The sequence below is a fragment of the Capricornis sumatraensis genome, chromosome 21 (genome assembly GCF_032405125.1).
Source record: "Capricornis sumatraensis isolate serow.1 chromosome 21, serow.2, whole genome shotgun sequence".
Taxonomy (NCBI): Eukaryota; Metazoa; Chordata; class Mammalia; order Artiodactyla; family Bovidae; genus Capricornis; species Capricornis sumatraensis.
The window spans coordinates 51,058,967-51,073,215 of NC_091089.1; the positions used below are offsets into that span (position 1 = coordinate 51,058,967).

At 54.0% G+C, this 14,249-nt stretch overlaps 1 protein-coding gene and 1 non-coding gene across 3 annotated transcripts in view; both read left to right on the forward strand.

Annotated features, from left to right (window-relative positions):
• The window catches only part of CTIF (cap binding complex dependent translation initiation factor), a 290,261-nt gene that overhangs the window by 201,300 nt on the left and 74,712 nt on the right, over nucleotides 1-14,249 (forward strand). The window lies entirely within an intron of this gene.
• On the forward strand, nucleotides 7,971-8,042 carry TRNAS-GGA (transfer RNA serine (anticodon GGA)). Its single transcript has one exon. It is a non-coding gene; the product is annotated as a tRNA-Ser (tRNA).

Here is a 14,249-nt window from a genome sequence, read left to right on the forward strand (position 1 = left end):
GCATACACACGGTGCCTGTTATTGCCCACCGCCACCCGTGGGTTCACCAGTGAGGAGCAGACGCTCCCTGCCGGCAGGGGTCTCCAGTCATGGCCGCTCCAGCCCACCGGTTGAATGTCTGGAGTCATTGGCCACCCGGTGGGCCAAACAGCCTGCAGGGAGCACCAGTGCGCAAGGCGGGCCTCACCTGCCTGCAGACCCCTCCCAGTCCACCCCAGCATCTTGGCCTCCTGAGCTTTGCCCCACAGGGCAGTTCAGTCGCTCAGTCGTGTCCGACTCTTTGAGACCCCATGGACTGCAGCATGTCAGGCCTCCCTGTCCATCACCAATTCCCAGAGTGCACTCAAACTCATGTCCATTGAGTCGGTGATGCCATCCAACCATCTCATCCTCTGTCATTCCCTTCTCCTCCCGCCTTCAATCTCTCCCAGCATTAGGGTCTTTTCAAATGAGTCAGTTCTTCGCATCAGATGGCCAAAGTATTGGAGTTTCAGCTTCAGCATCAGTCCTTCCTTCCAATGAACACCCAGGACTGATCTCCTTTAGGATGGACTGGTTGGATCTCCTTACAGTCCAAGGGACTCTCAAGAGTCTTCTCCAACACTGCAATCCAAAAGTTTCAGCTTCAGCATCAGTCCTTCCTTCCAATGAACACCCAGGACTGATCTCCTTTAGGATGGACTGGTTGGATCTCCTTCCAGTCCAAGGGACTCTCAAGAGTCTTCTCCAACACTGCAACCCAAAAGCATCAATTCTTCGGCACTCAGCTTTCTTTATAGTCCAACTCTCACATCCAGAGATTTAAACTAAACCATTTAAGATTTAACCATTTAAGTCACAACGGGATGGTGCCTCTGCTGCAAAGCTACCTTCCAGCAATTTCCAGGCCCAGTGGGCCCCCATCCCTGAGACAAGAAACCTCTGGAAGCTCCCTTCCAGGTCTCTGAGACAGGCTGGCATAGTGTCCGAAGGTTGCTGTCAGGTGTCTTATCTGAGAGCCCTGTTTCCTCCTCCGTCTCAGCCAGGCAGTCACCCTCCAGGCATTTATTGTGCACTGTCTGTGTGCAGACACCGTGAGCCCTATGTGCCCACCAGGATACCTTTGCAAGGTGGGCGTTATTAGTCCCATTCTACGCATGGGTAAAGGAAGTGCCAGAAAGCTTAGGTAACACGCGCCTGACGTCACACAGCCAGTGACAGGAGCGGCGCTGGACCCCAGTCACCCGGTGCCCCGTACCCTCCGCAGAGCACGCTGCTGCCTGCGGGCCCCTGTGGGCCAGATGGGTGTTGCATCAGCGGCGCTGGGGCGGCCAGGTAGTGGGTCTGGAACAGAAGGCAGGTGGCGAGGGGGAAGCGAGATGAGAGAATGCCCTTTAGATGACCTGATCAGAGCCTCCTTCCCTGCAGGCTGAACAGGGACCTGGGTGATCTCCCCATAGTCGTCTAATGGCTGAAAGAATCTGGAGACAGTTTCCAGGCCAGAGCTCAGTGGGCGCCCCGGGCCTGCTGTCCCCTGCCTGTCGCGGGGGGGCTGGGTGTAAAGGGGTGTCCCTGTCCACCAGGCTGTCCCCAGCCGGCCTCCACTTCTCCTCTGTGGCCATCCCACCCCCTGGTCTCCAGCCAGTCACCCTCACGATTCATGAAAAAGGTCAAAGAGAACTCCCTTTGGTTTGATTTGCTCCACTTTGCGGCCCCAGGGGCTGGAGGCTGCAGCCCAGGGTCATAGTGGATCCTGATGAGTGGGCACCGCTGGTGTCCTGGACACCTGGGCCTCTGGGGAGCACGTGTCTGTGTGCAGCCCTGTGGTCAAGGGCAGCTTGAGTTTCCCGTGACAGGCTGCAGCCACGAGAGCCCAAGGAAGTAGATCATGTCTCAGATGAGGCTTCGTGCCTCCATCACCTCTCTAGACCAGAGGGAGGGGTGGCAGCACTTCTAATGGGTGTACCACCACCCGCCCCACCCCCACCCCGCCCAGCCTGAGAGGAAGACCCTTCAGGCTGGCAAAGTGAGAAGGCAGAAGACAGAGTGCGCGCCTACATGCAGCCTTGTTGCTAAAGCTCTAGATTATTAAGCAGTGAGGACCCTGGGGTGTGAGCCGAGGCAGTCAGGTTGCTCAATCCCAAAGGAGCCCTTCTAAGGTTTCCCCGGCACCCAGCCCAGAGTGTCACCCCGGAGAAGGAGCCACACTGTGAAAAAACCTTCGCTGCTACCACCATGCCTGACCTTTTTTCTTTTTTTAAAAACTCCCCCTATACAGCTTGATTTACAGTGACCCCTATACATTTCAGCAGCTGCAGCTTCATTTCAGAATCAGGTTAAGTAGCCCAGAGTTCAAAACCTAAAAGGTCGGAAGGCGAGGGGCTACGGAAAGGCGAGCGACACTTAATACAGCTCATTCCCACGTGGGCCTCTGTGGCCTGGGGTTCGTGAGCATCCTTTCCCTGCAGACTTGTACAGCCTGTACAGACATCGCGGCTCCTCTGCCTGATAAAGAGAAGTTCAAAAACACGGCAGATTGGCACCTGGCACCAGCTCCCCCGTGCTTCCTCTCCCGCTAGCCCCAACAAAAGAGGCAGCCTTCTTGAGAGCTGGTGGGAACGAGAACTCTGAGGGCAAGCATCTGTAGGGACTTCCCAGGCGGCATGGTGATAAAGGATCCGCCTGCCAGTGCAGGAGATGCCAGAGACACGGGTTCGATCCCTGGGTCGGAAAGATCCCCTGGAGGAAGGCATCGCAACCCACTCCAGTATTCTTGCCTGAAGAATCCCATGGACGGAGGAGCCTGGCAAGCTGTAGAGCCCCCTGTGTGTTCCTAGAGGGCAGAGTGCCGCCCCGACCCGGTCCCATCCCACTCTTTCTGGCTGGCACAGCTCTCACATCCTTGGGCCAGACAGCCAATGTTTGTAAAGCCCCCCAGCCCTGCCCTCGAGGAGCTTCTGGCTTTGCAAGCCCCTATTCTTGTTTTCAGGTTCCCAAATGACCCTGAAGTCCTCACTTGCAGCAATTTTGTTCAGTGGACTCTCTGTTTTTCCCCCTCCTGTCTGCTCTACCCTCCCAGCGCCTCCTGGCTCTGGCCCTAGCGCCAGCCCCTGTCTGTCCCTGCAAACACAAGTCAGCTGTGTGTGCAGACAAAAGCCGTGCGTCGCAGCGGGGGCCGGGCCTGCAGAAGGGACATTTCCAGGGAACTCTGGGGGCGGCGGCTGGAGGGCAGAGGCGACTGTCTGATAGCAGGGACTCGGCGTCACCGTCTAGGGGACTTGGCCGGGCCCCAGGGGCCCGCGGCTGTGGGTGGTGACTGGGAGAGGCGGCCAGGCTGGAAGAAATCTGCTGTGTGAGAAGTGTAGGAAATGGGCTGGAGGGGACAGATAACAGCCCGTTCTCTGTGTGTCTGTGTGCGTCTGCGTCTGCCGGCCAGGGTGGCTGGAGCCAGGCGGTCTGAGGCCGTATCTAGTGAGATTTTTGTCCTGGGTTGTGAAAGTGACCTATGGAGCCAGCAGCAGGGTTCAGGGCCTGGGAGACAAGACATGTGGCCCTGCCCTCCCCTCCCCCTTGTCCTGTGTTCCTGTCGATGTCCCTCTGTCCCCTCTTGCCAAAGAGTGCGGGAGGGGGCGCAGCATGAGGGAACATTCTCGCACTGTGAACGGTTTAAGGCCTGGCTTTCGGTCTTGATTATATCAGTACTTTGACATATGAACTTGGATACCTCCCCTCATATTTCTAGCTCTCGGTCTTATTGGCTGTAAAATGGGGATTATTTTTATATCTGCCCTGCACGTTGCTCCGGGTGGTCGGAAAGCTCTTATGAAATAAGGATGTGAAGACAGTTTGTAAACCGTAAAGGGGTCAGACTGGTTTTTGAATGCTGGAGCTGCTGAGCAGAGGCTGGGCGGGAGAAAACTGGTGGGGAGAGGCAGAGGGGAGGGCGCTTGGCGGTCCGTGGCCCCCTGCCAAGGGTGGGCCCTGTGGGAACGGGCCCCAGGGCAGGCAGGGAGGCGGCAGAGGCTCTCGGCAAATGCTGGTGCCAGTCACAGGTTTGCCAAGATGGAAGGTGGTCTGGGTTGGGCACCCACTTCTCCCAGGAGAAGGCAGGGCTGTGTGAAGCCCTCACCCCATCAGGGGCACAGGGCGTTCACCTAGCCTGGAGGATAAAGTCCAACCAGTCGTAGAGGGGCGAGGGGGAGCTTTGCGTGTCTTTCCTAACATATGCTGACCCCGCAGAAGCCGGGTCACTGTGTCCCCTCACCCCCTCCCCATTCTGACCTGGAGTTCAGCCGTCCCTGGTGTGGAAAGTACGAGAAGGAGCTGGCAGGGAGGGCCGACAGCACTGCTAGGCTGAGAGAAGCTGAGCTATTTAAAGCGTGCAGCGAGCACCCGGGGGGCGTGAGTGCCACCCACCCCCACAGCCCTCTCGGCATTCAGCTCTCCCCTTCCTTGGCTGGATACCAAGCCCACGGGGCACCCAGAGGCTGCAGGTCAGATGCCAGGGGCTCTGGGGCTGGCAGGGGAGGCCGGCTCCCCCTCACTCCAGGGCTTGGGTTCTCTCTTGGGGCCTCCTGGCTGAGTTGGCGGGGCCACACAGACTTCTTGGCTCCCTGTGCCTTATAAACGGGGCTGGGGACGCGTGGGGAGCTTAGAGGAGGAATGCCCGGCGCCTGGGGCCCAGGGCAGCTGCTGCCTGCCCGCCCGCACCCCCGCCCCTGCCAGCCATTGGCCACCCCGCTACCTGATTTGGGGAACCAGAGCCAGCTGGGGCAGCGTTGGAAAGTGGGGAACTTTGCTGAGTGCATCCTGCCCCACGGCTCGGGCCCACCTTCCCAGCGCACCCCACGTTACAAAGGGTCTTCTGCTTTCTGCCTGGTTGACCTTCTCCTATCCTGTGTCCTCACCCCTTAGTGACTGATGCACTCGCGGCCCTGGCTCTCCTTTCCTGGGTCTGAAAGGCCGCTCAGCGCCTCGGCCCGGAACAGGGACTGGCAGGGGGCCCGTTAGGCACAAGGACCACGCAGGCCCCTGCATGCGCACCAGCCGGGAGAGCCTTCGTTGAGCGGTTCCCTGGTGCCGAGCCTCAAACCGAAGCTGGTCTACACTGCAAGCCACACCGGCAAGCTTTATGATTTGAGCGGTTGCCAGCTGCCCTGTCCGGAAAGGACTGGCCACTATTCTCAGACTGCATCCTTCCTACTATCTTGGCATTGAATTGTCCTTTCTTTCATGAAATGATGGATGAAAACTTTTTTAGAAAACATCCGTAGCAAAATAAAATGTTGGCCACCCTCAGATTTCACGGGTCCAAGAAATCCGGGAGCCCAGGCTCAGAGCCCTGGTTGGTATCCAGGACAGCACAGTTCATATCAGGTACCCGGCGGTCCCGGGCCTGGGGAGCCCAGGCCTGCAGGCCCGCTGGGGGAAGGGGGTGGGGGGAGAAATTGATGAGTGAAGGGGGTACAGCACGGGGAGCGAGGCCGGCACTCCCGAACCTGGGAGTCTCAGCCCGACACTAACTTGGAGCTTCACAGCTGGGGTGTCCAGCCCAGCCCTCCCACTCTGTTCTCTTGGCGAGAGACGCATCCTTCCATTCAATGGGGATTCAGTGTGCCAGCTGCCTTGCCCGTCAGGGGCTTCGTCCAGCTAAGCACGGCACGTTGACCCCTGCCCTCTTGAGCTCTGACCTCAGTCACCAGGTCAGCACACACTCAAGCTGCCTGATCCCCTCTGGCTCCCATGCGTCACTCTCTTCCCCCACCTCTCTCGAGGGCCTTCTGTGCGTCTTAACGTCGCTGCATGTGTGGACTGATCTGTGACCTTTTCCACATGGGGAGTCATTTGTGTGTTAGCTGAGCACCTGCTGCGTGCCAGCAGTGTGCTAGCGGGAAAACCGAAGAGACCCTCTGCCGCCACTGGGTTCCTTACAATCCAACATGCACCCTTACAATCCAATGGGCCGTGCACGCAGATAAACCAGGAACTGCCAACCACAGTCCTGAGTGCTGTCCCAGAGGCCGGTGCTGGCCAGCCAAACAGCTGGAGAAGGAAGCACTCACATGGCGGATACTGGAGACTGGTACTCAGGGGAAGGGATGCCCAGTGGCTGGCTGGGGGCTTCCAGATGAAGTGTGTGTGTGAGTCACTCGGTCGTGTCCTACTCTTTGCGACCCATGGACTGGATAACCTGCCAGGCTCCTCTGTCCGTGGGATTCTCCAGGCAAGAACACTGGAGTGGGTTGCCATTTCCTACTCCAGGGGATCTTCCCGATCCAGGGATCCAACTTGAGTCTCTTGTGTCTCCTGCATTGGCAGGCAGCTTCTTTACCACTAACACCACCTAGGAATCCCAATGGCTGCTTTAAGTAACTGCAAAATTAGGAAAAGTCATCTGCAAAAAGCTGACTTGGGGTGCCCTTTCATGAAGCACCCTAAGGTGGTCTTGATGTGTCCTGAGGCCCCTCTGCTGCTGCCTTTACTCCCAAGAAGGCTCCTGGGACCTCCAGGCTGGGGGAGAATTTCCCCCTATGCACACATCCATCACCTGCAGAAACCCACCCCCCTGCATATAGTTCTCCTTCTGAAGTAGACAAGGAGCCTGGCCCAATCATCAGGCCACTGGGGAGAGTGAAAGGCTTTCAAAAGCCGGGATCCCCAGAGACCAAACCCAGTAAAAGGGCAGTGAGGGGACTGGGAGGATACTGAAGAGACTGCCTGGGACTCAGAACCAGGCTGTGGTTCATTGGCTTTGCCGTGGAAGAGCTATGACCTCGGTGTCAGCAACAGCAACAGCTGCCCTTGACTGAGTTTGCACACAGTACTTTGGCTGCACCCAGGAACTCTGGATATGCCGGGACCCAGGCTATACCCCAGACCAATTGAATCACCATCTCTGGGGCATGGGGCCTGGGGCTTGGGCACCAGCCTTGTTCAGATTTTCCCAGATGAGTCCACCATACAATCAAAGTTGGGAACCGCTAACTTTAAATCTTCACAACCTAAAAGTTGAGAGTTATGTTTTATTTGTTGGGAAGTTTTAGGACTTAGCCCAGGAGACAATATCTCAAGTGATCCTGCGAGGACTGCTCTGAGGAGGTGAGGAGAGGAGCCAGGTTATATACAGGTTTTGCAGCAGAAGTTCAGGTAGTCGCAACATCCAAAGTTTACTGTTAATTAAAGAAAACCAGATAACCCAAGTTAAAGAATTTAATGTTTTTCTGTGTATGAGAAGATGTAAGAGTCTGGACTCACTGAAATCATTCCTGTGAAATGCACCTTGGCTATCTGGGGGCAGTATCTGGTTTTCACATCCTGAGTTCCTTGGGGCTCACCATAGGGAGTGGCTGCAGTCTGATAACTACTAGATGGAAGGTATTCTCCTTCCTGAATTCCCTTCGGGCTCACTGGCTCACATTGGAAGGCTGCAATCACTGTTGATTATGACATCCTTGTTTATTGATATGGCAGGAAATGCTCAATTTTGCAGAACCAAAGCCCCAGGTATTGCACTTAGGAGTTATAGGTTAAGAGTGTCCTCAAAACAACTCTGCCAGGTTTTATGAATGAAGAAGCTGAGGCTCAGAGAGTTTGGAGAGCTTATTCACCATCTTTGAGGCTCTCTCTCAAAGATGCCTGTTACTCTTTCTCCACTGCAAGACTGGATATATCTGCGCAGACATCATGCAGCATGAGGGAGGGACAGGGAGCGAAGGAGGGGGTCAAGTGAGCAGGTTTTTGTAGCCTGGAGAGAAGAGGAGTTTCTGGTGTTCGGGAGGGGGCTGCAAGCCTAAGGTCTCTACAGCTCCCCTCACAGGGCAGAATTGACCCCCAGCCCTGGGGACTGGAGGGCCATCTGGCTCTGCTTGAACCTAAGCATCAGTGAGCAGATATCTATAGGGGGCCCCAGGCAGAGCAGTGAGCATCGTAAGAGCATGGCTGGACTTGGGAGCTCCACTCCTGCCTCAGTTTAAACCCCATCTCCAGCGCTCACCCTGGTGGCTCAGAGGTTAAAGTGTCTGCCTGGAATGCAGGAGACCCAGGTTCGATCCCTGGGTTGGGAAGATCCCCTGGAGAAGGAAATGGCAACCCACTCCAGTACTCTTGCCTGGAGAATCCCATGGAGAGAGGAGCCTGGTAGGCTACAGTTCATGGGGTGGCAAAGAGTCGGACACGACTGAGCGACTTCACTTTCCTTTCACTTTCCAGCGCTCACAGGGCAGGTGACTTCATGCAGGGGACCTGATCGTTCTGTCTTTGTTTCCTCATCTGCATAATGGGGACACTGGTAGAGTTATTACGAGAATGAATTGAGACACTGCATGTAAGGATTTTAAAGCGATGCCTGGCAGGCACATAGTAAACACTCAACAAATCCCAGATGCCCTAAGGATTACTGCTGTCATTATGCAGTTTTCCAGTGCCGAGCAGAAACTAGAGAGAGACGTGGGCCAGCCTTGGTGTTTCTCCTTTGACCTTACCTACTGTTTGCTAGAAGATCAGAACCCGGGGCAGAGAGTCAAGACTGGAACTGTAAAGGGAGAGGAAGGGCCCAGCCCCACTCTCTTCCCTCCTCAGCCTCTTCCCAGCCCAGCCCGAGGGGCCTTCCCCTGTCCGCCCCACGATCATTGCCACTTCCAGCCCGCAACCATTGACTGTAGAGAAGCCTGCTTGGGGGCAGGGGCTGGACTAGATGCCCTAGTGTCCCTTTTCTCCCTGCACTGCAGTCAATCTCCTTTCTCTCACCCTGTCACTCAGTCTGCGTCCTGCTGGGGACCATAGCCCATCCATCATGCTGGTTCAGCCAGCAGCCTGGGAAGGGCCCTGGGGATGGGATATTGTTTGGGGGCTGCTCCAGACCATGGAGGCAGAGGAGGGGCTGGGGTCAGGAGAACAGCAGAGCCCTTCACTGACTCTTTGGGAGCAGCTGTGAGGGACGCCAGCAGGACACAGATGCCTGAGACCACCCTGGTCCTTACTTGTTTGTGAGGGGTGGGCGGAGGAGGGGACCCTGCCGGCATGGACTGTGGCCACATTGGTTCACATCTTAAGTGTTGGAAGGAAGGGAGGAGGGAAGGGGCCCCTGTCACTCAGAAAAGTAAAACTGTGAGGTTTTTCCCAAGTAATTACCTATCTCCCGGGTAGTTTTCTACTCAGGGCTATGCAACCTCATCCCAGCCCTTAGCTGCCTCCACTCTTGGGGCCTTAAACATAGCTGCCCCCAAACCAGGTGTGGTAACATGGGCCCACGATAGGAGGAGTTCTCTCCCTCCTGGGAAGGAAGAAGGGGCAGGGTGTTACGTGTGCGTGTGTGCATGCACGTGCGTGTGTCTGTGTTCACACATGTGCATGTATTCATCCTTGTGTGTGTGTCTTTGCTGCCACGTTACGCATTCCGTCTCCCAGGCAGCATCCGTCTGGCTGCACACTGTCTGGCTATCTGCTTTTCTTCCAAAGGACAGTTTGCAGTTTAGATGAAGGACTCCTGCTATAAATGATATTTCCTCTGTCCCCACCCCGACTCCCTCCATTGTTTCCCACTCCCCACACACTTTCCTGTGCCCTGGAGGGCATTGGCAAAGCAGAAAGGCTAGGGGAGCTGAGGGCTGGGAGGCCCGTCATGCATATGAATATCTGCCTTGATCACCTCTCCTGAAGGGGAGGATCTCTGTAGGAGGTGAGGGTGCAGACAGACGCTTTTGCCCAAGTCATGCTGCTCTGGGAAAGCAGCTCTTGATCTTGAGCTGGGAGCTCCCCCTCTGCAAAATCTTCAAGTGATAACTCCCACAGGGGACGTTTGGATGGCTGACCTTCTGACCCTTACTCAGGAGAAACCTGAGTTTTTAATTTTTGTCTCTGCCCAGGTGTGAGGTCAGAAAGGTTTGGGACCTGCCCAGGGCACCCTGGCATTGGGGACAGAGCCTCACTCTGAGGACCTCATATATAAAGCATATTTCTGTGCCCTGAGGAGGGACAGATAGCAAAGCTTCAGCCAGGACTCAGGATGCTGAGTACTAGGTCCTGCTGTGCCCCCATTCTCTTAAGAGGACTCTGAGTGAGCTTCCCCCTCTCCCTGGCCTCAGTGTCCTTGCCTGTGAATCAGTGTCAGTGCCAGTGGTGAGTCCTGAGACCCTGTGTCTCCCATTTTCTCAGCCTCTCAGGACCACGCCTGGAGCACTTTCCCCTGCCTACCTGTACACCTGCCCTTTGGTGGCTGCATTCCCAGGAAAGATTCATGGAGCTGGAGGAGGTCAGGGGAGCAGCAGGAATAGCCAGAAAGTACAGAGGTAACCTTTGTAAATAAGATTCCTGAGTCTGGGAGGGGCAGAGATGTGACTGCAATAGGGAGAGAATACAACTCGCATCACCATCACCATAAATCCTAGAAAAGTGAGAGGCTGGAGTCACCCTCGGACAGGTCACTTTTTTGGGAAGTTAAAAGGAAGCACTTCTGTTGCACAGGATGGGGGGTGAAACCATCATTTCCTAGGAGGTACAGGTCCAAAGTAGACACAGATGATAAATACAGGTGTGATGACTTTGGGATAGGCCGTGAAGGAGCCTGGATAGTGGTGCCAAAAAAGCCCCTTGCCCACCCTCTTACAGTAGGGCCCTCGGCCTGGGAGACCCTGGGCAGACTGAGGAGGACGTGGGCTGTGCTGAGCATGACAGAGAATGGATGTGTGATTCCTGGGGTGAGTGATGGGGTGTTTCTGGGCTGCATACCCTCATCCTCCTGTTACTGAGTCCAAGCTCGGTCTGCTCGCTGCACGACAGGCCAGTTAACCGAGAGAAATGAGGTACTGAGGCAAGCAGTATGACTTTATTTGAAAAGCTGGCTGATGGAGAAGATGGCAGACTAATGTCACAAAATAACCCTCATGCCCGGGCCTGGATGTCATGCTTTCTTGTAGAATGGAGATGGGGAGGAGTTGAGGAAGTTAAAAACCCTTATCCTGCAAATATCTCCTGGAATGCCCATCTCAGGGAGGGGATGTGTTGATTTCTTCACGCAGATGTATGATTATAATAACAAAAGTGATGAAAATCAAAGGTTAAAGTAAAAGAGAAACAAAACAGATCCTTCACAGAGTCAGAATTGGTTCTTCCCTGCTACCCTCACTTCCTCAGCAGGGTCATCTGAACCTTCCTTCCGTTACTTCTGCACCCTTCTGCTTAGCAGGGAGTGCTGAACCAGTAGAGAAGCCCCAGCCCCAGATCATTTTATTTGGATTTGGGGATATATTCACCGGTTTTTATTTTCCCGTAATGTGGTAGGTGATAGTGTGGAGTAGGGAGTCCAGTGGGCCTAGTTTCAAATACCAACTCAGTCCTTTCCTGGTTGTGTGATGTTGGATGAGTTTCTGAATTTTTTTAAGCCTTGATTTCCTTGCTAGTAAAGTGGGGATGATAATAATACTCCATAGGACCGCTGGGGAGATTAAATGAGGCAGTGTCTGTAAAGGGCTGGCCCTCAGTATCTGCTGACAGCAATGGCAAGGAGTCATCTGGACTTTGCTTGGGGTAATGCCAAGAACTCAGCCTCTGTTCACTGGTGCCAAATGGAGTCTCAGAGACTATAAAGTTTGGGGTAAAAGTTAAAAACAATAGTTTTATTGCTTTGCAGGCAAAGGGGGGACACAGCAGGCTTGTACCCTCAAAAAATGTATGTCCCAAGCTTGCGGGGAGGGGGGATTTGGCGAGGAATTTTATAGCAGTGCTTGAAGAGCAGGGTTGCTGATAAGGATCAGGGTGTACAGGGCCTGCATTCTTCTAATCTGGATTGGGGTGGTCTCCAGATAAGCTTCTCTGGTTCTCAGGGTTACCAAACTGTGACCTCTCTGAAAAGAAGGACACTTTATCAAGTGTATTTTTTCTTCCATTTGTTGGGAGTTTTAGTTCTGCAGAAGAGCGCCATGATATTGCTCTGTGTATCCCTCGAGGCGGAACCAGGACTCTGCCTGAAGGCTGCACTATTGTTTCTTGACTGCTCCTCTGTTGTCTTTGCATCCCCTCCCTTCCCTGATTAGCAACTGTTTGTTTGAACTTGCCCTTTGCAACTCAGGGAAGGTCACGCAGGCTGAAGCCTGTTTCTGACAATGGGAGACACAGAAAGGCTTCCATGCACAGAAGTCCCGTGGGATCCTGCTTCGTTTCAGGAGTAATAATAAAATGAATCTGTGTTTCCATCAGTTTATCTCGTGCGCACTGATACCGTGGGTCTAACGCCGTGTGAAGCACTGCACAGATACAATCAAGTATAAATCAGGGACATACCATATTCATGGATTAGAAGACTCAATATTGTTAAAATATCAGTTCTTCCCAAACTGATCTATAAATTCAACACAGTCCCAATCAAAATCCCAGCAGACTTTTTAGTAGAAACTGACTCACTGATTCTAAAATGTATCTGGAATCACGAAGATCCTGAAATATCCAAAAAAGTCTTGAAAAGGACGAACAACATTGCGGGCATAAATCAAGGATTGAATTTTGCCGTCAAGAAGCTTAAAGCGCTGTTGGGAAGAGTAGACATTATCGTGAGAGGCCGACTAGACTGCAGGGCAGTGTTTGAGTGTAGACTCTAGAGCCTGACCCCTGGGCTTCCAGTGTCAGCTTTGCCTCTACAAGCTCATGAACTGGGCAGGATGCTTTTAGTTTCCCTGTGGCCTAGGTTTCTCTTCTGTTAAATGTGGATAATTACAGTTCTGCTGCCATGGGGCTGTTGTAGTTTAAATGCAATCTCTTGATTAAGTACATTCTACCAGCAGAACACGAAGATCAGTCTTGTTGTTTGGGTTGAGAGTTAGAACCCTTATGTTCTAACTAAAGTTAGAAGTCTCAAGTTATGACCAACCTAGACAGCTTATTAAAAGGCAAAGATATTACTTTGCCGTCAAAGGTCCGTCTGGTCAAAGCTGTGGTTTTTCCAGTGGTCATGTATGGATGTGAGACTTGGACTATAAAGAAAGCTGACAGCCAGAGAATTGATGCTTTTGAACTGTGGTGTTGGAGAAGACTCTTGAGAGTCCCTTGGACTGCGAGGAGATCCAACCAGTCTACCCTAAAGGAAATCAGTCCTGAATATTCACTGGAAGGACTGATGCTGAAGCTGAAACTCCAATACTTTGGCCACCTGATACGGAGAACTGACTCATTTGAAAATACCCTGATGCTGGAAAAGATTGAAGGCAGGAAGAAAAGGGGACTACAGAGGATGAGATGGTTGGATGGCATCACTGACCCAATGGACATGAGTTTGAGTAAACTCTGGGAGTTGGTGATGGACAGGGAGGCCTGGCATACTGCAATCCATGGGGTCACAAAGAGTCGGACACGACTGAGCTACTGAACTGAACTGAACTGAGAACTCTTCATCTGGTGGGGAAAATAAGACACAGAGACACATGGCTGTATCTACTGAGGGCCCTGGGACTAAGACACTCAGTAGGGATTCAGAGGGTGAGAAGATCTTCAGCTGAGTTGGCCGCAGGCTATGAAATGAAGAAGCAGAACCGGGTGTAGTTTGCATCTGTGAAAGTCCTTCAGCACCCGGGGCTATCTCCTCAGCATCCAAGAGGGGACAATAATGGAATGAGGGTGGTTCCTGCCCCAAGGGTCTCATGGGTCCTGTGGAAGAGGTGAGCCAGCTGAAGGCCTGAAGCCTGGGAGGCCAGCCCTTCTTTTTTTTTTTTTCAAAACTCAGACTAGGGAAATAGCTTGCCCAGGGTCATTTGGCCAGAGGTTAAATATAGAGGAAGTTTCAAGCCTGCCTGGAGTGTGAACAAAGATCCCATGGCAGGGAACTTCGAAGGTGTTGTTTGTGGCCTTAGGGGAAGAGGCTGCTTCTGGAACCCTGAGTTCAAGGGTGGGTGTTGTGGGGAAGGGACGACCCACAGGCTTGAGTCACTAAGGGGCAGGCTGCCAAGTCCAACAGGACACCCCACAGAGCCCTTTGGCCCAGGCCCAGCTCAGCCACCCCCCCCACCCCCCGGATACATGCACCCCACCAGGCTTGGAGACGTTTCCTGAAAGACTGAGAAAGCGCCAGGAGCTAGAGGGGTGGCCCCAGCCACTGGGGGCTCGGGGCCAGGTCTCGCCCAGAGGCAGACACGCAGGGGAGGACGTGACCGGCAGGCCTGCTTCTCCGAGGCCAGCGATTTCAGAGGAATGCAGCCAGCTCTGGCTCTGAAGTTCTCATTCCAGACCCCGCCCGGCGGGAGCCAAGGGCGCCTCAGTCACCACCCTGGAAGTCAGAGAAGGCACGT